Below are 24,235 nucleotides of genomic sequence, written 5' to 3'. Positions count from 1 at the left end.
ACTTTGCTCATGTTTTTCTTCATTTTCTACTGGAACTACTCAGGGAATAAGGACTGGCTTCCATTCCTGAACTGTTGCCCTCATTTCAGAGAAACAGGGTGTCCTGGACTGTGTGTAACTCAGACCAACGTGAAAGACGATCATGGCCAGTTGGTTTTCAGAGGCTTCATGAGCATGTGGAATACACTGTCTTCTGCCCCAGTCATCTTTGCACACATCCTAAGAAAGAGCTTGTGCCCAGCTCTAAAAGCATCTGTATTCAGCAGAAATCTTGTTCACTTTTCCCTGAGCTCCACAAAGCTCAGCAGGACTCTACATGGTGGTTCAGCAGCCACCTGGCCATACTGAGAAACTTAAATGGAAGTTACCTGTGGCAAGTCTGCCTTGCTTCTAATTTCAGGGTGTAAACTAGGAGTGATCCGAACAAGGTGAACCATGCTAGATATACCTACATTGCTAAATGTGTCATTTTCAGAGGGTGAAGCGCTCATGGCTTGACCCCTTCAAGATAGTATGGCCACATCCTGCATCACTTAATGCATCTTTCCTCTGGGCGCCCTGTGATGCTCCTGCAGTTCCAGGACATCAAAATTATTTGCCTCATGCATCTTGCCTGTTTGCAGTGCTCTATAACCAGTAGCCTTCTTACCAGAATCCACAGAAACAGTTAAAATTCTGCACATTTAAATGCTCTCCGGGCAAGACTCTCCTCACATATCAGTATATGCCAGCACTCAGCATTGATGTTTTGCCTTTCCTACATGTGAAGATCTCTCATGGTTGACAGTATCAAAGAGCAGATATCAAAGCTCAGTGGTGCCTTGCGGATTTGAGAAAAGTACCTTGCCCCCTTACAGCAATTTACACAAGGTGCAATGTATACTACACATGGCATGGAAATGAAGCTGTCATTTTAGTAAGATTCCTTGTGATATTTCAAACCTCGAGAGTGAACACTGAGCTACATGTTCGTGTGATTGGAACCCCTGTGTGCAGTCTCCTGCTCTCACACATTTTGGGGATCATCGGGTATTCCTCTTACCAGTGAATCAGGTATATGAACATTAAACTTTACAGAAATGGCAGGGTATAGAATTTTTTTTTTTATCTGTTCAGGTCTAAAAGTGCCCTTTCATTTCCCTAATTTTGAATTTTTTCCCCAGGCCCACTTGTTCCTCAGTGTTTTTCACACTGCTGTTCTGAAAACAAACACAAACTAGATAAGATGCTCTCTGTCTACCAAAAATTAAGTCTAACCTAACTGGAAGGCAGGAAAAAAAAGCAGCATAAATATACTTGCAGCCATACTTTAGGGCAAACTTCAAAGTAACTTCATGTGGGGTTCCTGGAGGTAGTTTGCTTGGGTACGACACATATAGGCAGCAGCTCTGTGCAGAGCTGCATACATGAACATAAAAAGAAAAAGTTAGGCTACTTCAGTAATTTATCTACAACTTTGATGTAGCTCTCATATTGCTAACAAAATGTGTGCCATGCCATTTGGGAACTGTATTTTACACCACTAAGCCAATATTCATTGGTATGTCTTCTGGCCCTGCGAAGAGGCACTTCCATGAGAGGTGAGCAAAGTAGAAAAGGACATATACACCAGGCTATATATTTTTTTCATCTGAGTACTTCTAATTGATAATATCTCTAAATACATCTTCTGAACACCAGTACTCACCTGCTGAGAACCTGATCCATAAATAATCTCTCTCACTCTTAAAATTCCTTCATTATGCGATTTGAGAAAAAAAATTCTCAGGAAAAATTCCTGTTTGTTTCTCTCCCCAGTTTTTTCATGATAAGCCTTAGGATGAAAAAAAAAATGGAAAAAAGATTCCTTTCCAAAGGTCTTTCTTTTTCCAGGCAGCCACATCACTGTTAACATAATGACCTCAATATGGGAAGAATTATCCCCACTGACTGTGCTTCCCAGGCCTTACAATCAAAGAACCAGTCGCCGTACAGATATCATTTCTATTGTATCCCCAATGGACAGTAAAACATATCCCTGAAGGAGGAGTGAAAGAGAAGACACACAGCATAAAGAAAGGGTAGAAGTGAGAAAAAGCATTCAGGAAATTCAGCTGCAAGAATGGAGAGAGCTATTTCAAGTAATCATAACATGAACAGGCACAAACTGATGCCCAGGGCAATGACAGGCAATGGGAAGGGCTAATATTTTAGAACTTGAACTTGTTTTGGGGTGGTTTTGCCAGAATCGTAAGCACAAGCTCAGTTACCATCAGCATGATGCCTTTCCCTGGTTGTTCGATTATGCGGAAACAGTTGCTGAGGTCTCTGTTGTAGGTCTATCTGAGCTCCTGCACTGAACTCTAATTAATTTCACATTTATTAGGCTTGGGAGAAATCTTCCCTGCAATGCAATTTGGTAAAGATGAATGGAAGCACAACATAAAATCCTTTTCTAGTGATGTTTCTTCAGTGTCAGGACTTACTGGTAAAATATTAAACTCCAAATCCACTGCTGTCCTCTCTCTTCCTCTGTCCCACTCCAGTGGCAGAGGAATACGAAATCCTAAGTCTCCTCATAGGATCTGAGACTCAGGGGCTGTGGGTTCCCAAACTCCATGAGAAGCAGAGCATGCAGGGGAGGACTTCTGGGGGAGGAGTCCTTGGCAGATAGATGCATTTATGTCACACCAATAGAGGCAGAAATTGCTTTAATTTCATATGCACTTAACTATGCCAAACTGCCACGGCAGAGAGACCAGGTAATGCAGAAATCAGGACACTTTTTGTGTGTTAGAGCAAAAATAGGCAGATAAACAATTAAGCGAATGCATTGTATTGAGCTTGAGGTCTTGATACTGTGAGAGAGAATTTTGGTGAATGTAGTAAAAATACAAATTAGGCAATCTGGGATTTTTTTTTTATTGTTGTAATTGGACAGATGATTGCTTACAAGACTGAGCAAGAAAGATCTCAGAAATACTTCAAAAATATCTTGACTAATAGAAGTTAGGAAAAAACTACCGTATTTATTTGTTGAGCAGAGATTTACCATCAACAACAGCTAAATCTCTTCTCTCTTGAAGTGGCAGTAATCAAACTTCAAAGAGCAGACCAGGCAAGCAATGAAAAGGGATAGGAATTTCCTGGAGATACACAGTTAGATTTTTTGATTCTCATAAAGTTTTTATTCCTTTTCTTCTTTTCTTAAGTTGTTATTAAAGCAAAGCCTCTTTTTTCCTTGGCCTGTAGTAAACGTAGTCCTTTCTGCACTGTCTCATTTCCATTAAGCCAACTATGTATTGGATATACAGGAGCCAGTTGTTTTTCCTGAATTTTAGCATTTAATATCTCTTCCTTCCAGTAAACGCTCATACATAAAACTTTCATTCAGTGCTGGGATTGGCAGTGAACTTTGAAGTGAGCGGCATCCACCCTGTCCTTAGGCAGCTTTATCTTTAACCTTAGTCCTCTCACCTCCTTCCAAAATGGTGACAAGAAAGTACAATTCTATCTGATGTATAGTATGAAGTAAACGTAAATAACTAAGTGTGAATAATGCAACTTAAGTCCCACTGCTGCCTTCTGCAAAGATTTATCAATGCTGGCAACTGTTCCAGTCAGGCAGAAACCCACTAAACTGGTTCTGATTGGTAGGATTTGTGTATCACAAAGTCACTTTCCCATCCATCTTCTTAGCTGGGTCCCTGAAGAGCTACCAAAAGACTGTGGTCTAGAAAGAAAGAGAAGGAAGAGGAAGGAAGAGAAACCCCATACTACAGCAGGAATCACTCTAAACCTTTGCAAGTGTAGTGGGAAGGGGAGGAGGTTGAAATATCAAGTAGTGGTAAACAAGCATAGGTACAAAAAAGAAAAACCAGGAAGGAAAACTGTAGTGACAGTCAATGGTCACAATATGTCATCAAGAACTATCAGTTTTCCTCTGCTGGGAATTACGTGGTTTGCTGGGAAGGCAATACACACAGACATAATTAAAACGAGCTGGATGAGATCTCCAGCACACAGGCATATCATCCACACTGCCACGCCAAGCAGCCTATGACTCACACCTGTGACACCATTTAGTCTCCAAGTCCCATTCACTAATATTAAAAACAATTTTGAGAACTATACCCTCACAAAAAAATTTCCTTTCCTTTCCCAGCAGGAGATGCTCACCCGTAACTTAATGATACTTTCCCATTCTTTCCCTCCTCGGGTTTAATTTCCCGAGTGCTCTGCTTTCTCTTCATTATGCATTTACTTTCCAGCAGATTTCATTTGGGGGACCAACGCCTGCACCGTTATTCTCAGAGAACAAATAACACAAGATACTTCTGCATATGATGCAAGCCCCAATTGCATTTTTGCTTCCTTAGCCATCCAAGGCAACTCATTAAACAGTGAGACAAAGATGTCATTCTCCAACCAAATAAACTAGGTCAAGTTTAGCACAGACCAGTAACTGAAGTGCTGTATGCTGGCTCTACCGCACAGGTAGACAGTAAGGATATACCCAATAAAACAAACATAAACCATTAACATGGAGTTGTGAACTCTAATAGGCTTTGGTTTATTGCCTTTGCAGGAGCACACTGTGCCAGTGAAGTACAGAAATTACGCATTCAGGCAAATGGTCCGGGGGATGGTGGCAGAGTGCGATCTTTCAGACCTTTGGAGCTATTTAGCTGCTCTCAAAACACACACAGAACAACTCTGATAATTACACTCACTGCAAAACCTAGGCATGGTGCACTGGAAACCTTTTAGGGGCTCTTTATCATTTCCTGCCTTTGCCAGAATAAGGCTAATTTACTCCTATTTCAGCGGGCTCGGGCAGAGTGAGAGAAGAGAGGTTGGATTGTCAGCATTATTGAAAAGATTCATGATTAGTCACACTCACTTGAAGACAAGTTACTTGCCAGACACTACACCACTCATTAAAAGACCTGCAATCTGGCAGCCCTCCAGCAGCTGTGAAACAGCTCCAGGGCTGGCAAGCCCAAGAGGACCTCCGAAACCCCATGCTCTCCTGCATGCTGGAGTTCGAAAGGCCAGTTCAAGCATGCCTGGGTGCAACTGGCACCCCAGGAGTTCAGCAAATTCGTCTCATGTTCTACAGTGGAAAAAAAAAATGAAATATTTGGTAGCCCAGCTGGTGCTAACATCAAGGTAGTGCCTTTAGAGGCTAGTCTGAAATTGTTGCCTTTGCATGGCCCCTGTGCCTCTGCAAGGCTCACGCTTTGGTGGCCAGAAGATTCTTTCAGTGATCTGGGAACTTGCAGCATTTCTTAGCCTGCTTCAGCTCTGATCCGGTTCCTACAGAAGACATCAAGGTGTGTTGGAAATGCCCTGCTAGCTCAGGTCCACAAGAGCTGGTTACCCATTTGCAGTTTCATTTCCATGCCCTTGACTTTGCTGTTGCTCTTATGTGAGGGCAGAGGTGAAACAACACTTCATTCCTCTCCCCCACACACTTAAGTGTGCATCTCGCCGGGTTTGCCTCTTCTTGTTCAGTGTCAGCTCAAGTCAAACTGTCCCAATTTTTCCAGCTGTCCTAGCATTTGATGAAAGCTGACTTTCCTCCTGCTCTCTAGAAGCATCAGAAGAACCAGATGTTCACATGTACCTTGCAGTTATTTTAAAACAGGGGGTGTAACAAGCGGCATTAGCAACCCATGTTTAGCTCACTTAACCCAGGCACTTGGTGAGGTGTGCAGGGGTGAGGGTTGGTGAGATGGCCAAGCCAGTCCAGCAGCTCCCTGGCTCCCTACTGCACAGTCCTCTTCCTCTCCCTGCCTCTCATCTCGCCATTACCCAGTTCATCCCTCCTATACCCCTCCCAGCTTCATCTCTTGTGTTCATTTGATCTGTCAAATATTCATAAAGCTAGTCAAGCCCCCCCAGCTCCCACGGCAGTCCACGCAGGGAGAGCAGGTGGCTCCCAGAGCGCTGGTCAAGCCACATCCACCGCAGCGGAGGGAGACAGTCCCTGCCCTTGGCACCTCGGGGAAGTCCCTGCAGCCTGGTGGATCAGCATGGACCTGTTGCCAACATGTGCCTTATTCAAAGCTGAGGGCTGAGCCAGAAAAGATATCTGAAGGACTTACATCCCAAACAGAGAGCAGCGTGTCTGTGTGTAATCTGAAGAAAAGTAGAGTTTCCATGGGGAAAAGTTCTTTTTAGTTAATCACTCTGGCTTTTCCCTATCCCTTTCTTGTAAACAAGCTTTTAATAGAAAACTGGTGCACAGTATGCTCCTATTATGCTAGATTTGTATATTGTATGTGCAGGGGGGATTCATCTTCATACTGAAGAAGTTAAACTGCAGTGTAATAATAAGAATCCCCAGGAGAAAAAAAATCCTCTTCTTCACCCATCAGTACCAAGTTCAAACCTTGAGTAGTTGCACTCAAGCTCTTTTTCCTGTCTGCAGCAGCACTATGTTGTAATATCTGCACTGCTCAAACCTCTGAGGAATCCTCACCGCACGGTGGGGATGGTGGGGCTGATCTTGTCCCCTCTGTCATCCCGCAGAGCTCAGCCCCAAGCCATCCCCCAGCAAAAGGTGAGGGAGGATCATTACCATCTCTGAATCCCAGGCACCACCTCTCCCCACTTTCCTGGCCACATGGTAGCTCTGAAGGACTTGTCAATTTTCACATGATGGAGACTAGGCATTATGAATTCCAGCTTGAGGTTTTATGTACTCAGTGTTTGGTACATCCTCTGGGCCTGTGCAAGTTTAGGAGCCGTGCTAGTCACACCTCATTTCCTCCAGCCATCTGCCACCATCCTTACTAGAAACAACCTGCTTCTAGGCCTAGCAAAAGGTTGCTGCTTTGTGGAGATCTGGTGCATGCCAGAAGTCACATCATAACTTTCTCCAGTGGTCCTCATTTCCACTTCTCGGGATATAATTCCTCGTCCTTCCCTCCACCTTTGCCTCCCAGAAATACTGATCATGGGACTGCACTCTGAAGTGACTCAGTGCAATAATTTGAACTCAAAGGAAAAATAAACTATTTCCCTATGTATTCATCTATCTATTTATCTGCCTATCATCTCTTTGTGGGCAGATTAATTTTTTATCCTCTTCCTTCCACCGACACAGCTTACTGCCTATGGTTGTTCTGGCACAACTGAGGAGGTGGTGAGCAATAGGGGTGGTGGGAGGTGGGACACAGAAGCGTGGGAACATTTTAAGCTGGATTAAACCACTGAGGTCCAAATACTGTGTAACGACATTATCCCAGCCCAGCTGCATGTCTCTCCTGGCAGCGTGTGCTACCCTATTCCTTGTCCTGTAATTGCACATTTTGACTTTCCATGACAAACCTGACTAAGAGCTTCCCACACCTGCCCACTCCCAGCTGCCGCGTCCTTCCCAGCTGCCTCCCCAGCGTGCAGATTCAACTGTGCATGTGGCTACTATCTAAAAATGGATGGGTGTTGTTTTCTTTTTTTTTTTTTTTTTTTCCTTTTCGGAAGGAAAGGAAGTGATTTGGGTCATTATAAGCAAATGCACTGAGCTGTGAAGCAGTAAAATTGGAGCTGAGAGGAAGGGTTTGGGGAGGCAGGACTGAGGCAGGACAGAAACATATGATTAAGATACAACATGGAAAGACACCTGGAGAGGCCTGGCCTTCTATATTCGTGCAGAAGCACAAAAGAAATAAGGAAAATCCTGATGTAGAGTATAACACTTTTCTTTCCATTACTGGAGCTTCTTTTGACATCTTTATTCCATTTGCTAACTCAAAGCAAAGTTGTGAAGGTTTTGGATTGAGCACATATTCCCTGCATAATGTTTCTATAGTTCAACAACTGCAAATTATTTTCTTCTGCCTCTTGTTCCTAATCCATTCAAAAGCCCCACAGGTGACACATGTGAGATACAGCGGCCTGGATCCTTCAGCTGAAAGCAACCTGATTCATACCCCACACTTAGGCATAGCACTATCCTGGGTTTCCACCGCTCCAAGAAACAGCTTTTAAAAATAAAATAACCTATATTCTGGGGAAAAATAAGATTGAATACAGAAGTTTTCTCCAGCCAGAACCTACATTTGAAAGACTATATCCTCTTCCTCCGAGCATTCTACGTTACAGCAGACCACAGATACAGGACTCAGGGGTGTGGTTGCAGGAGTCAGGGTGGTGGGCAGGGGCCATTAATGTTTCAGAGCGCATATTCATGCACATGTCCAAGGAGTGCATATTCTGAACTTATTTTAGACAGTTTTTAATGCTGGTGTGACTTGGACAACATTTTAAAAGGCAGTTTCTCCCTTTCCTCACCACAGATGCATCCAAAGCACTTACAGTGATAAAGTTTCTAACCATTTCCCTGAAGAAGTGACCTTTATCATCCTTAAATTTGCTGTCGGCAAGGACGCCAGCCACCTGCCACCTCCCACACTGCCGCGCTGGACTCCCATTGTTCAGCAAGGATGCTTTCATTCTGTCTAGAGGGTTTCACTGGCAAAAGCTGAGCCTCCTGGTCACAGATCCATGTCCAGGGTTTTCTGGAAACACCATGAAGCCTGCCACAGAGCTGCCACGTCCTGCAGAGCAGAGATGGAGCCTCCAGCCCATGTTGGGTGAGCGCTGGTATGTTTTCAGGAAGCGGAGGGTAGACAACGAGCGCGAGAGTGTAGGATGTGCAAGCCGCGGCAGAAGGTTAGCGATGAATACCAAAGAATCCCAAAATTATTAGTTGCAACCCACAAGCGGTTCCAGGGGAGTTTCCATTCAGGGCTGTGACTCAGCAAAGCTACTGTCAGAGACAATAGTCTATCGGTCTCAAGTCGCCACTAAAACCAACTTTGACGATCGGCCTCTTCTCAGATGAGTTATTGCCTTGCCCCCATGGTTTTTCATAACTACCATTTTGCTCTCACATAAAATGTTGACAAGGCAAGAAACCAGAAAACTCTAGACTCTGGCAGAGTTGGTTTCAAAGTTAAAGCACAAAACCTATGGTAAAACACCTCGGCTTCTTCTGGTGCTGCATGCATGACTTGTTGAGAAAACGTCTGCTCAGGAGACACCTGGCCTGGAAAGCAGCTGCAAGGTAGGTTTGCTCCTCGTGCTGGAGCCGTGCAAGGTTCACCATGAGATGGCAGCCTTCCCCACTGCCTTTGCACACCCCGCATGCTGGGAAGAAGATGTGCCAACCCCAGCTTCAGCACAGAGCAGTTCTGTCTTCCCGGCAGAGATGGGCTGCCAAGATTTTAACAAAGGGCTCCCTCAAAAAAAAAAAAAAAAAAAAAAAAAAAAAAAAATCAGCCTTGCTTTGCAATGCATACAGCAATCCCTTGGTGAAATCCTTTTCCTTCCTTCAAAAAAAACCCAAATCCACTAATTACACATTTTCAGTGCATGTTCTCCCCACACAAATCTACCAGCTGCAGACTGTCCCCACAACGGAACTTGGCAGTCCTCAGCTACACCGAGCTCAGGAACAGCACTTGGTAAAGCCCCCCATGTGCTGCCAGCCATGCCACAGCTAGAGGGGGTCCTTCGTGCGTTGAGGGACAGCAGGAACTGGGGTGGACAAGCACTACGATGCTCAATGTTCCCATCATTCCAGCGCCTTCTGGAAGCACGTTCAACACGATGTTGATGGAAAGTGCTGGCGTGAAGGGGTGGGAGTAGAGGGCTATTAGCCCTGTAGCAATCCAGCTAACTCAGCTTGTGTTGAGGAATCCATCAGGACTTACACTGTGGAGTAACTTGTGTTACCCCTTCCTTTAAGGACACAGAGAGACCAGGCAGAGGTCTACATCATGCTGGTCCCACCTGTAGGTTATATCACAGAGAGGGTCCAGACAGATTTGGAAATACAATAATATCTTCCTACTCTCCTGGTAGTTGTGCAAGTAGGAGATAACCCAGGGGACATAGATACAACAAATCTATGGGGAAATAAAGGAAAAAAGTCAGCCGCTGAGCTGAGTTGTCTCTTACCTTAAACAGGTGGGGGCACTCCACATGTAGGGGTGCGTCAATTTAAGCCCGTCACAGTGATTTTTGATTTGAAAAAGTGGCCTAATGTGAATCTGGAGAATCAGCGTTGCCTTGGATGAGTCAGAGAAACTCTCATGTGTCAGATCCTGACTTCAGTCACACCACTGTGAATCTGGGCTCACACCTCTGCAGGCAGGAGTGTGATTTCAGTGGGATAATTGTGCAACTGTGATCAAAATCTGCCCTGCTCACCTCAAGGTGTTGTACCCGTATTACTGACAGCAGCGTCTGAACTCTTGCAACTTCAGTCTTCGCTGGCTTTACATGTGAACAGAGATCGTCTGCTGAGTGCACCGCTGACAACAGAAGATGACAGAAGGATAAATGAGCAGGACTTGCCTCCGATGTCAGCTTCACTTACACCACTGTACAGCTGTGTCAGCAGGGGTGCAAATGTGGTGCAGATTGTTCCCCTCTCAGGATCTCCAACCTTCATTTTCAGAGTTAGATCCAGAGCAAATTCATTGTCTTCAACAAAGTGAATCCCAACTGGCCCTCGCATGAAGAGGGTCTGAATCTGTTCCTCTGGTTTTTCATTAACACCAGACTTGATGGCTTTCTAATTGTGCCAGTTGGTCCCACTATGCCTTTCACAGCTTTGTTCAGGCTACAAATACAGCGGGTGACTTTAAAATCACAGGCAGCAAGTATACAGCCAAGCTTGTATACTAAAAACTTTCAAATATAGATGACTTTTCACCTTTACTTGCCAGAGGCCAAATTCTTTCAAACAATGATAAACCTTATTTAACCAGGAAGTCTTCGAAATTCTGGAGTGAGCCTAAAGGTCATGAGGTCTGAGATGACCTTGAAAAGTGACTTTTATCTTTGTGGACATCCTGGTGACTTAAGGCTTAAACAAATACGTTCTGATATCTAATTCTCCCAAGAGCAGGTCTCTGGTGCCAAAGGTTATATACTTAGTGAAGTATTCTGTGCAGACATGCAGAGCTGGGAGCCATTGTATGTATTTCCTCATAATTAACAGGGATTACTCCTAATTAATAAATATAGGTCTTGAGGAGGAGGAGGATTTGGAACATCAAGGATATGCAGGCTTCCTGCAAAATGCTTGGCACTTGATATGATGATTAGGTAGGATCAGAAGATGCAAAACCAGAGGCAGAAGGATGATCATGAATCCTTAGGTCTGAGCATAGAGATTTTGTTATTTTGGAGGAAAGCAAGCAAATAACGTGGATGCAACTGCACCAAGGGCACATGCACAGAGCAGAATCTGGCAAACTGTGCATGAAACTGCAGCCACTCCTGTTCATGCTCACAGAAATAACACATGGGACAAGAAAACAAGGTGACAGAGGCAGAAGAGAAACAAGGGAGCAGGGTGGGAAGAGGCCTGTATTGGAGCTGGAGCTCCGAAACCACCTAAGAGATGTGGAGAAGAGAGAAGTGGCAGCAGAGTTAGGAGGCTGCAAGCCTCCAGCGTCTCAAGGCACTGCATGAGTAACAGGCTAAGCATGCAGGGCTGGGTGGAGCACCGCTGGGCCCTCACCCAGGCAGGGCAGCCCCGCTGCAATTCCATTCATCTGAGGGCACTTACTCCAGGGACTAATTGCGGCAAGAACCACAAAGGTACAAAGGTGCTTTTGAGGCGCCTGAATATTGCTGGGCAATCCAGAAAGACTGTTTGACCCTGTAGGTACTCTGGCGTTCAAAAATGTCTACCCCTCTCTGACTTTTAAAAGTGGCTTTCCTTTGCTTGCAACTGGAGCACCTCACTCCGTTTGCTTTGACATCGCAGTCTGAAACTCCATGATACCTAACCTTGTGTCTTCTCCTATTTTCCCTGGCTTGTATTGAGCCTGGCCAGATGTGAGAGCCCTGCAGTGCACCCAGCAGCTACTGTGTTTCATATGCATAGGTTGTGAGTATCTATAAAACCCCTGTGATTCCTCACCAGCATGGGTTATAAATACGTGCAGGTAACAAGCTGGGAAGTAAACTTAAGGGCTCCTTCTCTGCAACAGTTTTCCATGCTTTCCTGATCTTCCTTGCCTGCTTTCTCTCCTTTGGTTTAGGTCTCTCTGGCTCTAACTCTGGTTTTATCCTGGTTATCTGTAGACATGTATGGGAGTCATAAATGTGAACACTGGCATTTCTACTTCATAATAAATGCCACTTTTATCACAGCCAGAGTAGGAATTTAGAATCTTTCCTGTGTATGTTGCAAACAAAAGGATGCATACCAGGAAGCACAGAATGGTCTTCAAGAGCATGCTCATTACTGCAGAAAGTAATGGAAAGACTCGCCATAAAACAGCTTTTTCTGATGCTGTAGATGAGTCCCATGTCATGAGTTCAATGCTGAGGGTGCTTGTGAAGGGAATTGGGGGAAAGGGCAAATGCCAGCAAGTTGCATGGGGAACCACCTTATCTCACTAATAGGATATCCCACATAGAAAGCTGGGTCTTAAATCCTGTCTCTGTCAAGGACTTGAGTGCTTTATTCTTGTCTGAAAAGGGATCTTTCCTTCCACTTAGAAACCACAGCTCTAAATCTTTTTTCCCTGTAGTTGGTCATCTGAGCCTTTTAAAACCTCTCCCAAACATCTGACAAAGAAGGTGGGGTTCACACCCACATCATCCTCCTGTCTATTAGCTCAACCTTTAGAGCATAACTGAATCTCTGTCTTCCCCAGGCAGTGGAGGGAACTAAGCCCATTCCCCCCAGGCCAGCCTTGTCTACTGCGGGACTGACTAGGAGTCAGTCTTAGTCAGGACTTACCAACCTGCCACCACCACTCGTTGTGCCGAGCCCACGCCACTTCAGTAAATCCTGCTAATCCCACTGCTAAGCTGGGCTGGAGGTCAGACAACACAGGACTGGAGAGGACAAACAAGGTAGACCCTGAGGTGATGCCCCTGCAGTCAAGACAGAGCCCTTTCTGAGTATATGCAGGCAGAGCTGTGCTTGAGATAGGTTGGTCCCATTTGATTTAATAATGGCTGAAATCAGAGGAAAAAAATCCAAACTGCCTATTGCAGCCTGCTTCAATGCCCCTCTTCTTTGTTGCTGCCCTTTTCCCTTTGACCATATCATTAGTCTTCATTTCAGGAGGCAGCTTCTTTTGTCCTACTCAGACATGGATGGCTCTGCCCCATCTCCTGCAGCTCCACTTCATGTCTCTTCCTTCATGTCCCTTCCCCAAGGCCTCTTGCTCCTTTTTTTGAACAAGGTGATCTTGAAAGGTTGAAGTGTTCCTGTGTGCAGAAGCAGATCCCGATGTATCGGGGGAAATTTACTGTTGAACACAAAGGTCCCTGGGGATGGCAGGTGCTACCAGGGTTCAGTGGCAGTGCATCTGGGCATTTGAGAGTCATACTTTTGCATGCAGCATCTAAATCCTCTTGTGGCTTTAGCCACAAACCTTAAAGCCTAGCCCCTGAGACAGCAGCAACCTGGTTCGGAGGGAAAATGGCTGGCTATGTCACCTGTATGTTTCCAGGGGAATTGTGTGCTTTGTTGGTCCTCTGAAAAACAGGGACATCCCAGTAACAACTTCTCAACAAAGTACTGCCACTGAACTGATAAGACAAAACCTGACTATATTATTCTGTATAACCAGACAATGCCGCGCCGATACAGATTGATAGCCATATTCAAGGCATGCAAACGGCAAAGTGTTACTTACCTACAAAAAGGGTATCACAGTCTGGTTGCAAGGCTGGGCTCATTAGTGTTTTGCTATACATCAGCAGTTTACATAGCAAAGGCTTCACTTCATTTAACGGCAGAGCTCATTCAAAACAGGTGAGTGTAAGATACTGTATTTATAGGGCAACCAGCTTGCCTTGTAATTCTGTATCACTCATGTGTCACACCAAGTTTATACCTGTAAATTTCTCCTCTAAATTCTCCTGGCATTTCTATGAATTTTATACCCTATCAGTTCACCAGTGTGTTTACATACCCTTTCCACACTTAGATTAGTTTTTAACGCCAAAGAATCATTGAGTCAAAAAGTTCTCTGAATGATGGCTAATCAAAGACTAAGCAGGCTTTGCACTTGGTAGAAAAATGGCAATAATTCACTTTCAACTGAAGTTTCTTTTCCTTTGGGCACACATGCACACAGACACATCCTAGTATTAGCTGTGTCAGATAAATCTGGGAGAAGCTAGGCTAAGGAAGATAAATATGATCCTGTTGATAGGTGAACTTTCAGTGGCAAGGTCCAGAGCTAAACAATTTTTTACAATATTCATTATATTCAGCCCTAAATCCCACTGCTAGTTTTATTTGTGTGCATCAGCTTTTCAAGATTTCTGAGGTATGACAAGTAAATAGGAAACTTGGCTGCGTGCAACGGCAAGTGGAGACTCCAGCTCTCAAAGGCTTTATCTAACCTGCGCTTAGTGTTATTGCAGAAGTACCCAGGGCACCAGGGGTGCTGGGGGGGAGAGGTACTGGTGTGCTCACCTGAGCCCTGCTCCGGCTGGATGGGAGGTCATGGTCAGAGAGCATATGTGGAGGTAGAGGTCTGCAAGCTCTCCTGGGTTTGCTACTACAAACCTAGCCTCTGAGATCTGCTCCTAGCTGTATCTACGCTGTTTTGTAGAGCATAGCTGGGACTCAGCTGACACTGCAAAATCATCTTTGGAGGGGTTGATACATATTTACACTCCTCAAGGTAACGCTAATAACAAAAATAACAAATAATAATGAAACAAGACCATTCTTTTGGGAAGGAGAAGAAGCGTATTGACCAAGACACTGAAGAGATTTATTGCCAGAATAAAAATTATAGTAAATGGTTTTGAAATCAGTTCTGAGGTGAAACATTTCCTTCTCATCATGAAAGGTTATTGATGTGCTTAGGAAGGATGCGTGTACAGAAAGATTGTCCGCTTCTCACATTCTAACAGTTCTCTACTAAAGGACACCACAATTCATCATTCATTTATATCCTTGTACACCAACTCTACAATATGTGTTTGCATTCTTGTATGTGTAAGTGGTGGTGGAAAGTATGGGGGGAAAAATAATTGCTAAAGTTGCCCAGTCTTTCTCGTTAAGACTTCCCCTCCTCCAAATTAATTTTAGCCTTAGAGCTGGACTTATGAACATTCAGTGTCTGCCTCAAACTGACTGAAACCTCATCTAGAGAGTGAATCAGCTTGTGAATCATATCGGAGCTAGGAGAAGAAAGGCAGGGGCTGTTCAATGCTGTCCCTTCAGAAGCCCTTCTGGCATATCCATATGGTTATTCCGCCCTTAGCTTCTTTGCTGGATTGCCCCAAAATGAAGCACCGCTTAATTCTGGCAATATTTGAGAAATGGGTGCTTATCACAAGGAATTGGCTGGATATCAGCTCATTTGATACACCCAGCCAAACTAATCCGCTATGAGTTGGCCATAGCGTCTGTTTGGGAGTAGCCTGGTTGGACTCAATGATCTTAAAGGTCTTTTCAAATCTAAATGATTCTATGACCTACAGGGAAATACTCGTTCCTCCCCTGAAACATTGTATTAGGTTTGAAATGAAATTGCTATGAATGAATGTACTGCACTGATTGCTATGGCAAAGATGCTGTATGTTGTAAATTCCACCCTCTTCCTCACCACAGGCAGACTGTCCTTTGGTGGCAGTAATGCAAACCTGGGCTGAAGACAGGGAGTATCTCTCCATTCCAGTAAGACGCTCTCTGTGCGCAGCTTCATGGGGAGCCTTGGAGATCACAGATTTCTAACGAGTTTTTGTGAGTCATAAAAGTTTTTATACAAGTGAAAGACAAACAAATGATGAGAAGGAAGAGAAATTGAGAATATTTTCCCCACAGAAAACTCCATATTTGTTTTGTCTCTAATTAGAATTAAAGTTAATGTGTTAACATTATTTGAGGAATCTCAAGTTGCCCCAAAATTGTTTCTTAAATGTAATACAAAAATGTTTCAATGTTAACAACTAAAAGAAAGTGTTTGGCTATTTCCAAATCCAAATATTTCATTCTGTATGTCAATGCATTTCACTGATGATCGATTCTACTTAAGCTACACTCAATGCCTCGGCAAGATCTTGGTACTACACTGCCTTTTGTTGCTCTTTTTCCACATTGGATTGAACTTCCTAGACAAACCATACTTCCTATAATGTGTCTGCAAGGGCTCCCTTGATATCAGCTACAGCTTTCAGAATGCACAAGCAGTTTAATGGAACATTTCTTAAAAAAACTCCCAGAGGTTTATTTTCCTGAAGAAGACATACAGAAAAAGGGAAGAGCCATGGAAAATTAAGGTTTAGTAGAAACTGCAATTTCAGTGGAAGTTTTCCAGGTGAGCAAGAGCAAAACCAGCTATCTGTGATATTGGCAGTAGACTGAAAAGCTAAGAAAATAGACCTGGACTGACACATGCCCTGCCCCTTCTACCCACTGTGTCTTCATCCTTGTTCTTATCTGTGGCAGCATTTACCAGCCCTAGACTCTCATAAGAGGAAAGCAGGCAGGTGTCTAAAGTACAGGGGAAAAGGAGGAGGAGAAGGAGAGGAATTAACTTCCTGGAGGCTTCAGTTCCCATAGCTCTGCTTCTATGCAGACAGAAGCAGAAATGCAAGTACATAAGCTAGGATTAACTGAAGAAAATAAAGAAAAGACTGCTCTGCTTCCTTTAATCTATTCTCTCAGACAAAGGTTAAATTTCCATTTGAATGTCACTGTAGAAGAGCTAATAATGTTGCTTTTATGTTCCAAGGATCCTATCTCTTGATAATACAGTCTTTTCAACTCCAATTAAGGAAAGCGGTGGTTCCAATCACCTCTACGATGAAGATCCCTGTTTTTGCCATCCAAGAGCTGGTTGCCCTGTTGTTCCCTCATTGATTTCCTGTAGTGCTTCAGGTGGTGCTTCAGAAAGAGTTGACTGTGAGGATATGCTCCTGTAGTTAGAGAGAACAGAGCTATACTTTGAGGTCTTTATGAAATTATGCCAAGTAGCTTGTGAATTCCAACTTCTGGACCCCAGGGAGAAATCTGAACCCCTGGCCAAGAGCTCAACAAAAACCACGGTACTGTATTACCATCCAAGAAAACATTTTTTTACTACAATTGAAAATACACTCTCCCTCCTGATTAGGATACTGTGTTTTCCTTGCCATTTAGAATGGATTTAGCTATCTACGGAGGTTATCCTGCAGACTTTCCAGGTTTTTCCATTGTAAGTTATGTGTACACTAAGGAGGAAATCAAAACAAATGCATATTTGTCTTCAGCACTGACAATGGTGTCAGCCAAAGCAGCAAAAAAAATAACAAAACTACTTACAAAGAACTAAACCAGTATATATAATTTTTAAAAGGGCTGCTAATCGTTCAGCACAAAATCCTCAGCTCTGCAGGTTACAGCAGGAAAGCATTTGTAGAGCAGTGTATCAGGGTCCAAGTCAGGACAAGGCACAGACCATCCTGTCTTTGGTGTTTGCTAGTGATTTTCCCCATCATCACAAGCCACTGCGGAGACTCCGCTGGAGCTGTATTACCTCCTTCTGCAGTTGCTCCTACAGTGCTCTGGAGGAGCAGGGGAGAATGTGTCCAACTGACCAGGGCCCCAGGGGGGAAGAAGTCTACCCCTGTTTCTCCTGAATGCTCTAGTCAGCTTCCGAGAGGTATCTATATTCATGAGTATCAGATAGGTTGAGCATATCTGGGAGGACATTTGTGGCAACTCTGAGTCACGCCTGTGTTTTTTTGGTCCAGAAACCCACCCCTAAAGGGAACCTACATCCAGAGCCAATTATCTCCCAAACCAGCAAGGTAGAAGTTCATTTAGGCCCTTTCATATGTTCCTTCCTTGAAGGTCTTCTTCACTGCTAGCTCAGGGTATTTACATATGCCATTCTCCAGATGACACTGGAGAAGGTAACAGATCCTCACCCATACACCAGGTGCTGATGGCATGACCCCTTTCCAGTGCTCAGGCCTCCTCAGAGAGGCCAGGGTGGAGCTGTATTCTGACTTTAGTACATTAATTAATGGCTGGAGTTGATGTGACTTGTGCCAAAGGAGCAGGGCCTGAATCTGCTTATGGTCTCAGTTCAGCTCTGTGTCCACCCTCTACAATTTGAGAAGCTCCTCCTATGAACACTACCACACTCATCTCAAAGTCCTGAATAGCTCCACACCTATACAACGCACAAACAGACCAGGAGCAGAGGACTGGAGGGCTCTCAGTTGCACAAGATGCCTGTCTAGTCCTTCCATGAATCCCACAAAGCTCTTGGCTTTTGGGATGTGTGGCAATAAGTTTTGCAAGACAGTTCTGTGAAAGGTCAAAGACTTCTGTCCTGCAACTGAGTATCTGAAACTATGCCTCCTCATAAATGCTGTCATTATTACATTGCAGTAGCATTGCAAACACTATGGCCTTGCACACACTAGGAGGAACTGCAGCGTTCCATTTTATGGCTCAGCTCCACCTTTGGTAGCATTGCTGGGAACCATTGAATCAGCAGCAGGGAGCCCAGCTCCTGCATAGTAAGCATGTGGCTACCTGCAGGCAAACCCCAGAAAGGCACAGGCAAAAGAAAAGCTCTGCTGGAGCATCTCAACACCTCACTCAGCCTAAGCCCAACTGGCAGCCAAGAGCTAGAGGTTCCTCTGCTGTTTGCCCATGGTTCCTGACCCAGTGAGGAACCCTCCCCGTGGGCTGACCAGGTTGAAGCCCATGCAAGATTCAGTGGCAGCTGCTCAGAATGCCACTGAAGGAAAAGCATCACTTACCTTATCCCTTTCTTATATGCTTTTGTTAACTGGCTAGAAGTGTCACCCTGAATGTAGCCAAGCAAAAATAAATTGAACCCTCGATTCCCCTTTTTAAGAGAAAGGCTTAAACCGTCAGGCTACAGGACTTCTTTGAGCATGCTGTGTGTGAAAGAATGGATGACTGAGGCAGGGAGCAAGAATCTCCAGCCTCATGTTCAGTATTCTCCCTGGAAAATGAGAAATCTTTTGAAACCTTTTTGAGTAATGCATGGACTTGAACATGGCTCTCCCATGTCTATTAAGATGCTTTAATATTGATGGAAACAGCTGCTGTCCTTTTCCTTTCATGGTCTGTTTGAGTAATATAGGAAAGCATAGAAACCCAGGGGTTTGTATCTTTAGGAGGTGACTCCCGTGGCTAGCCTAGGTATTGGGCATTACAGAATTTAGCATGGCAGCATCCCAGTCGACCTTTGCATCTGGCTTCCCTCCATGTGCATGTGAATCACTGTTAGCTGACAGCTCAGAGGAAAGACATGCCTTGCTACATGGCAGCTTGTTTTTCTGATGACATTGTAGCATATTCTGAGCAGACATTTTAAACATATTATCACAGAAATGGCCAAAAAGTAAAGTTCTTTTTAGGTTTGCACTGCAGTAAAGTGCAACAGTGGTTAGCCATAAAGCAAAGCAAGCATCAGAATTTAGCTCTAAGCTCTCAGACTGATACAAATAACTACAGATCTTTTAATTGTTTTCAGACCCTTTAATTTATTCTTTGGTTTTTCCTGCTAAATTAATCTATGCATCTGTCAACTCACAATGCAAAAACTCACAGGACTTCACGGCCAATTAAACTCTTCTGGCAGAGGAAGAGCTCCTAAACTTGAAGTAAATTGTATTAAAAGCTATTATAAAGCCTTTCCACATTGTCACAATGGGGCAAAAAACCTTCAGCTTGCATTTGGATCAAGCCGCTTGCAAAAAACTCATTGTATCCAGTCAAAGATTTTATATATCTTAATGGTGTCTTTGCTTTCTCTGATGGGTTGAGAGACGAAGCCAAGTAGTTCTGCAAGAATGGGTATCAATGATGGCTCTTATTGCACAGATCTGTGTTTTGTGGTGTATGGTAATCTCCAACTAAGGCTATCGCTGTGGCTGGGGCACCCATATGGTCTCTCTTCTTTTGCTAACAACATATGAATTCACTTGCCAGGCTTCCTGTACTTGGGACATTCATAGGAGCTATTTGTGGAGTTTGCACCTCTACCTGGGTACTTACATTCTTGAAACAGTAATGTCATCTCCCTCACATTTGTCTTCCTTTGTTATCTAGGGTTCAACTTGGCCAAGAATAGAAAAGTGATTAGTGGGGGATGATCAGACAGACTGATCACACCACATGATCCCATAATTCTCATTTCACTAGGAAACTAGGCTAAAAAATGGACAGTTATCTAAAAATCAATAATGTTTTAGTGTGACTTCATAGACTGCATCTTTCCTAACAACTTTAAAAATTTCTGTGGAAATAAGTTGAAAGAAATACATGGCATTAGATATCTGACTCTCAGGAGTCACACTTGCCTGGACAGAGGTAAGCTGATCCACCCAGGATCACAAAGAACATTTTCTTTTCACAATATGTTAGCAGCAACTGGTTTTTTTCCCTTTTTTTTTTCTGGAACAAAGAACAGGAGTTATCTCTTACATTCAAGTGAACATGGCCTCACAACATTTCCTGCATCAATTCTCTATGGAGAAGGCAGGATGTTTAGGAATCGTGATGCTGAGGACAAAGGTTGGTCAAAACACCGCACCAGCCCACTGCAGGAGTGGAATAATGGCTCCAGTGGTATTTTCCACCAGAGAAAACCCAAAATAAATGTAGTTCAACTTTGTTCAGTGGTGAGCCAACAAAAATCACTTTCTCCTCTGACAGAAGCCTGTCTCAAGTCCAGGACATGTCCAGACAAGGGTATATTTCTCACTTTCCTGATCTCCAATACGAGGCTAATAATTTTCAAAAAATCTGTGCCACACTCAGTTAACATACATATAGCTCAGTGACAACACAGACTGTTTGATCTTTGCTCTAAAGGTAAAGCACCATTTCAGGGTTGCTTGGCAGCTCTGTTTTCCTTCCCTTAGAAAAAGAGATTTAGAATCGCAGGCCACGGAGAAGGGAGCTCAGGTGTGGTAGAAATGGCAGGTGGCTAGAGCTGACTTGACAGCAATTAAATGTACAAATCTCTGATTAGGCTCACGGGAATGGAGTCATTAGCTACAGCGAATGGACCAGCTTGCTTTCCACTGCCTCATTAGCCATAATACTGATATTACTTTAAAAAGCCTGGAAAAAAGCCCTCCCACACAGAATTAGGAAAATTGAGTTTCAGGGGGAAAAAATAAGCTAGTGTAAGCATTTTCTAGCCAAACAAACAGAGCCTGGCTTTTCTGGTCACTGACAAAAAAAAGCCTCATGTTTGCTGTACTGTGAGATAGCCCCATACCCAGAGCTGCAAGCAACGCATTCACAGAGATCAACAAGTTGCTTTTGGCCACTGAAATTTAGTAACAACGGCCTCATCAGGCAGCATCCTGCTGTGCTCCAGTTTCAAATATCAGTGCCTTTAACAACATCCTACCCTGCAAGTGACGACCTTCGGTCAGTCACACATTGGAATTATCAGGCTGGATATAAGTTGCACATAAATCTCCAAACTAGCAGGCTTAGCCCAGGGGAAGATTTGACTTGGGCTTTATTTAACTTCCTGTAACATGACTGGTTGAAGAAGGGCTGCAATAACAACATTCTGTCATAAATTAACATCCTCCCACCCCCAACTCTACCCTTGCTATTTCATGGAAAGTTCATAATGAAATAATTTGTACCCACTCACCCTTTCTCTTCCACTCTTCCTCCGGTACTCTTTATCCCACCAACTCTAATTTCTCTGGCCTGCTGAACCAGAGTCCTCTTAACAAAGAGTATCAGAAGAAGCACTTTCCCCCAGGGCCCTCGTGTAGGGATATAAGCCAACAAGTTGACTGCACAAAAGCAGTTTGGGACATAGCGAGGCCAGTGGCTTCTCGCCTCTCACATTGCTCAAGCAATAGGCAGCACAGCTGAAGCGGGGGCAGAGGGAAATCATGTTTGTGACAACACTGCTGGGCCAGGGCATCACCCTCTGCAGCAAAAGCAAGATCAGAAAAAAGGATGCCATGCTTCCTTGGGATTAGTATTGTCCCATGGGGGACAATGCTATTACAATTAGTATTGTAACACAGGGCACTGAACAGTTGTGAACTTGTTACGCCATCCCTCACTTACTTGTGAAGTTTGTGTTCAGGTACATCTGTATCCCTCTGTTCTCCTGTCCCAGTGGTTGGACAAGTTTGCCAGTTCCATGACTTGCTCGTTCCAAGGTTTCACAGGGACAGGATGCTACAAGAGATCTCTGTGCCACAGGTGACTTTTACCCATATAGGCACTGGGTAGAAAATTTCAGTTTTCACACTGGTGTAGTCTGAAAATAATTATACAGTCTCCCTGCAGTAATAACCACATACTTCACCTTCTTTAAGTGCATTTTTTCTTCATGTGCCTTTTCATATGCAAGAGTTAAATATAGGAGAGGAACCAACCTGAAAGGAATGCTTCCTCTGAAGAAGGAGGTTCGTATTGTCAAAGAAGTCTAAAATATGTGGTCCAAATCGCCCACTGGAGTTACCTGTAGAGAGATAGGTAACTCCACTGAAACAGAACATCCAGCCTAATCTCAATGTCTCAGTGACTGCCAAGGATGGGTGAAACACATCCCGTGTTAGCTGGCCAGCTACACTTAAGTTGAAAGACTCCCATCAGGATAGCCTTTCCCAAGATCACACCAGCAGAGGACTGACTGGATCTTCCTGGTCTGAGATGGCATCTGAACAGCTCACAGATTCAACAAATACAGAGCAATCTCATCAGCCATGCAGCACTGTTTTTCTTTCCAAAATTGTGATGTTAGAAATACAAGGCAAGATTCAGTCAACAATATCCCTGGGGTGTCTTTGTTTTATTTCAATGAGCAGTGAACTTCCATGTTGAAACAAAATATGCTGTGGAAAAAAAAAAAAAAAAAAGTGGTCGTTGGGGGAGGGGAAATCCCAGGAAAGAGGGAATGAAGAAGAATGAGGATAAATTTAAGAGGAAGGAGAAAATCAGAAAAAGCTGCTAAATAGGTTCTAAATTATTCTACTGTAGAAAATACAAGCTGCATTGCCTTTGCTCTTTCAGTGTCTGCCGCCTCTGCATTTTAAAGACAGTTGAGTGTCTAGCCTGACAGGCATTTTTATAAGTCTTTCTTGATTCCTACCTGCTTATGTATGCGCCCAATTTCTTTTGCAGACCTGACCTTGAGTGACTTAACTCTAGAATCAGACCTCTGACTATCCTGCGTCACACTGCAAGTCACTTTTTACATGGGAATTAAAGCCTCAGCAAGCTCTGATAGATGCAGAGGAGAAGACCAAGCTAAGTTGCTCCTGCTTCTCCTCCGTGTCCCTCTCTCAGCCCTTGCTTCTCCCCAGAGCAGTCAACAGCAGGAAGCTGACTCCACTTCAGCAGTCACTGTTCATGGCCTGATTTCTTGACTGGAGCTGCTGAGGCATAGGCACAGGTCCTCTTCTGCTGACTCTGCTGTGGGGACGGTAGCCTCCAGCCAAGGAATGGAAAAGACATTGGTGGGCTGCAATAGCTGAAATTGCCACACAGAGTTTCTCTGGAGGTCATTTGTCAGAGTGGTAAGTGATTTAAAAGCCTTGGAAAAGTTCATCCTCTATGACTTAATATGGCTTTTCCATCTCTAACTTCTGTGGCTCTGAAGAAAGGGCAAAGGGTGTAAACAGTGCAGCAGAAACCCTTTCCAGACAACTTTTTTTTTTTATTATTTTGCTTCCCATTCACAGGAAATATTTTGGTGAAAAGACTCACTAAAACAGAAGAAGAAGGTTAAGAAATATCCAGAGCTGTGACTGCAAAACTTGCAGTCCTCCACCATCCCACTGCCCAGCAAAAACCTGTGGCACAGCCAGGATGGAAACAGGAGGAAAACGTATTTTTCGCCACGTGTTTTGACTCCACTCTGGGGCTTAGATGACCTGTTGGTAAAAAAGCCTGCGTCCTGTCTCCAGAACAGATATATCAGTTGTAAATTATCTGTCCAGTTTTGCCATTGTGAGTAGGGCCCCGGTGGGAGTTAATGGCACTGTATTATTGTTGCTGTTGGCAGATAGCCTCAAAAAACCCCAGCTTCCCTGCTGCTGGGCAGGGGGAATGCTGATGTTGGGAATATTTCTATTTGGAACAGTTCCGTGTTTTGGGAAGAGGACCGAGGGGTGGGGATGCCGAGCTCTCTGGTGGGCACCTGTGCCAGCGGAGGCAGGAGTTCCTGCCCCATCCCGCTGCCAACTTGCTGCCTTGCCGCTCGGTGCACGGTGGGAGCCGGGAGGGGTC

The sequence above is a fragment of the Balearica regulorum genome, chromosome 1, assembly GCF_011004875.1.
Source record: "Balearica regulorum gibbericeps isolate bBalReg1 chromosome 1, bBalReg1.pri, whole genome shotgun sequence".
In the NCBI taxonomy this organism is placed as follows: Eukaryota; Metazoa; Chordata; class Aves; order Gruiformes; family Gruidae; genus Balearica; species Balearica regulorum.
Note: the sequence above shows the minus strand (reverse complement) of the source record.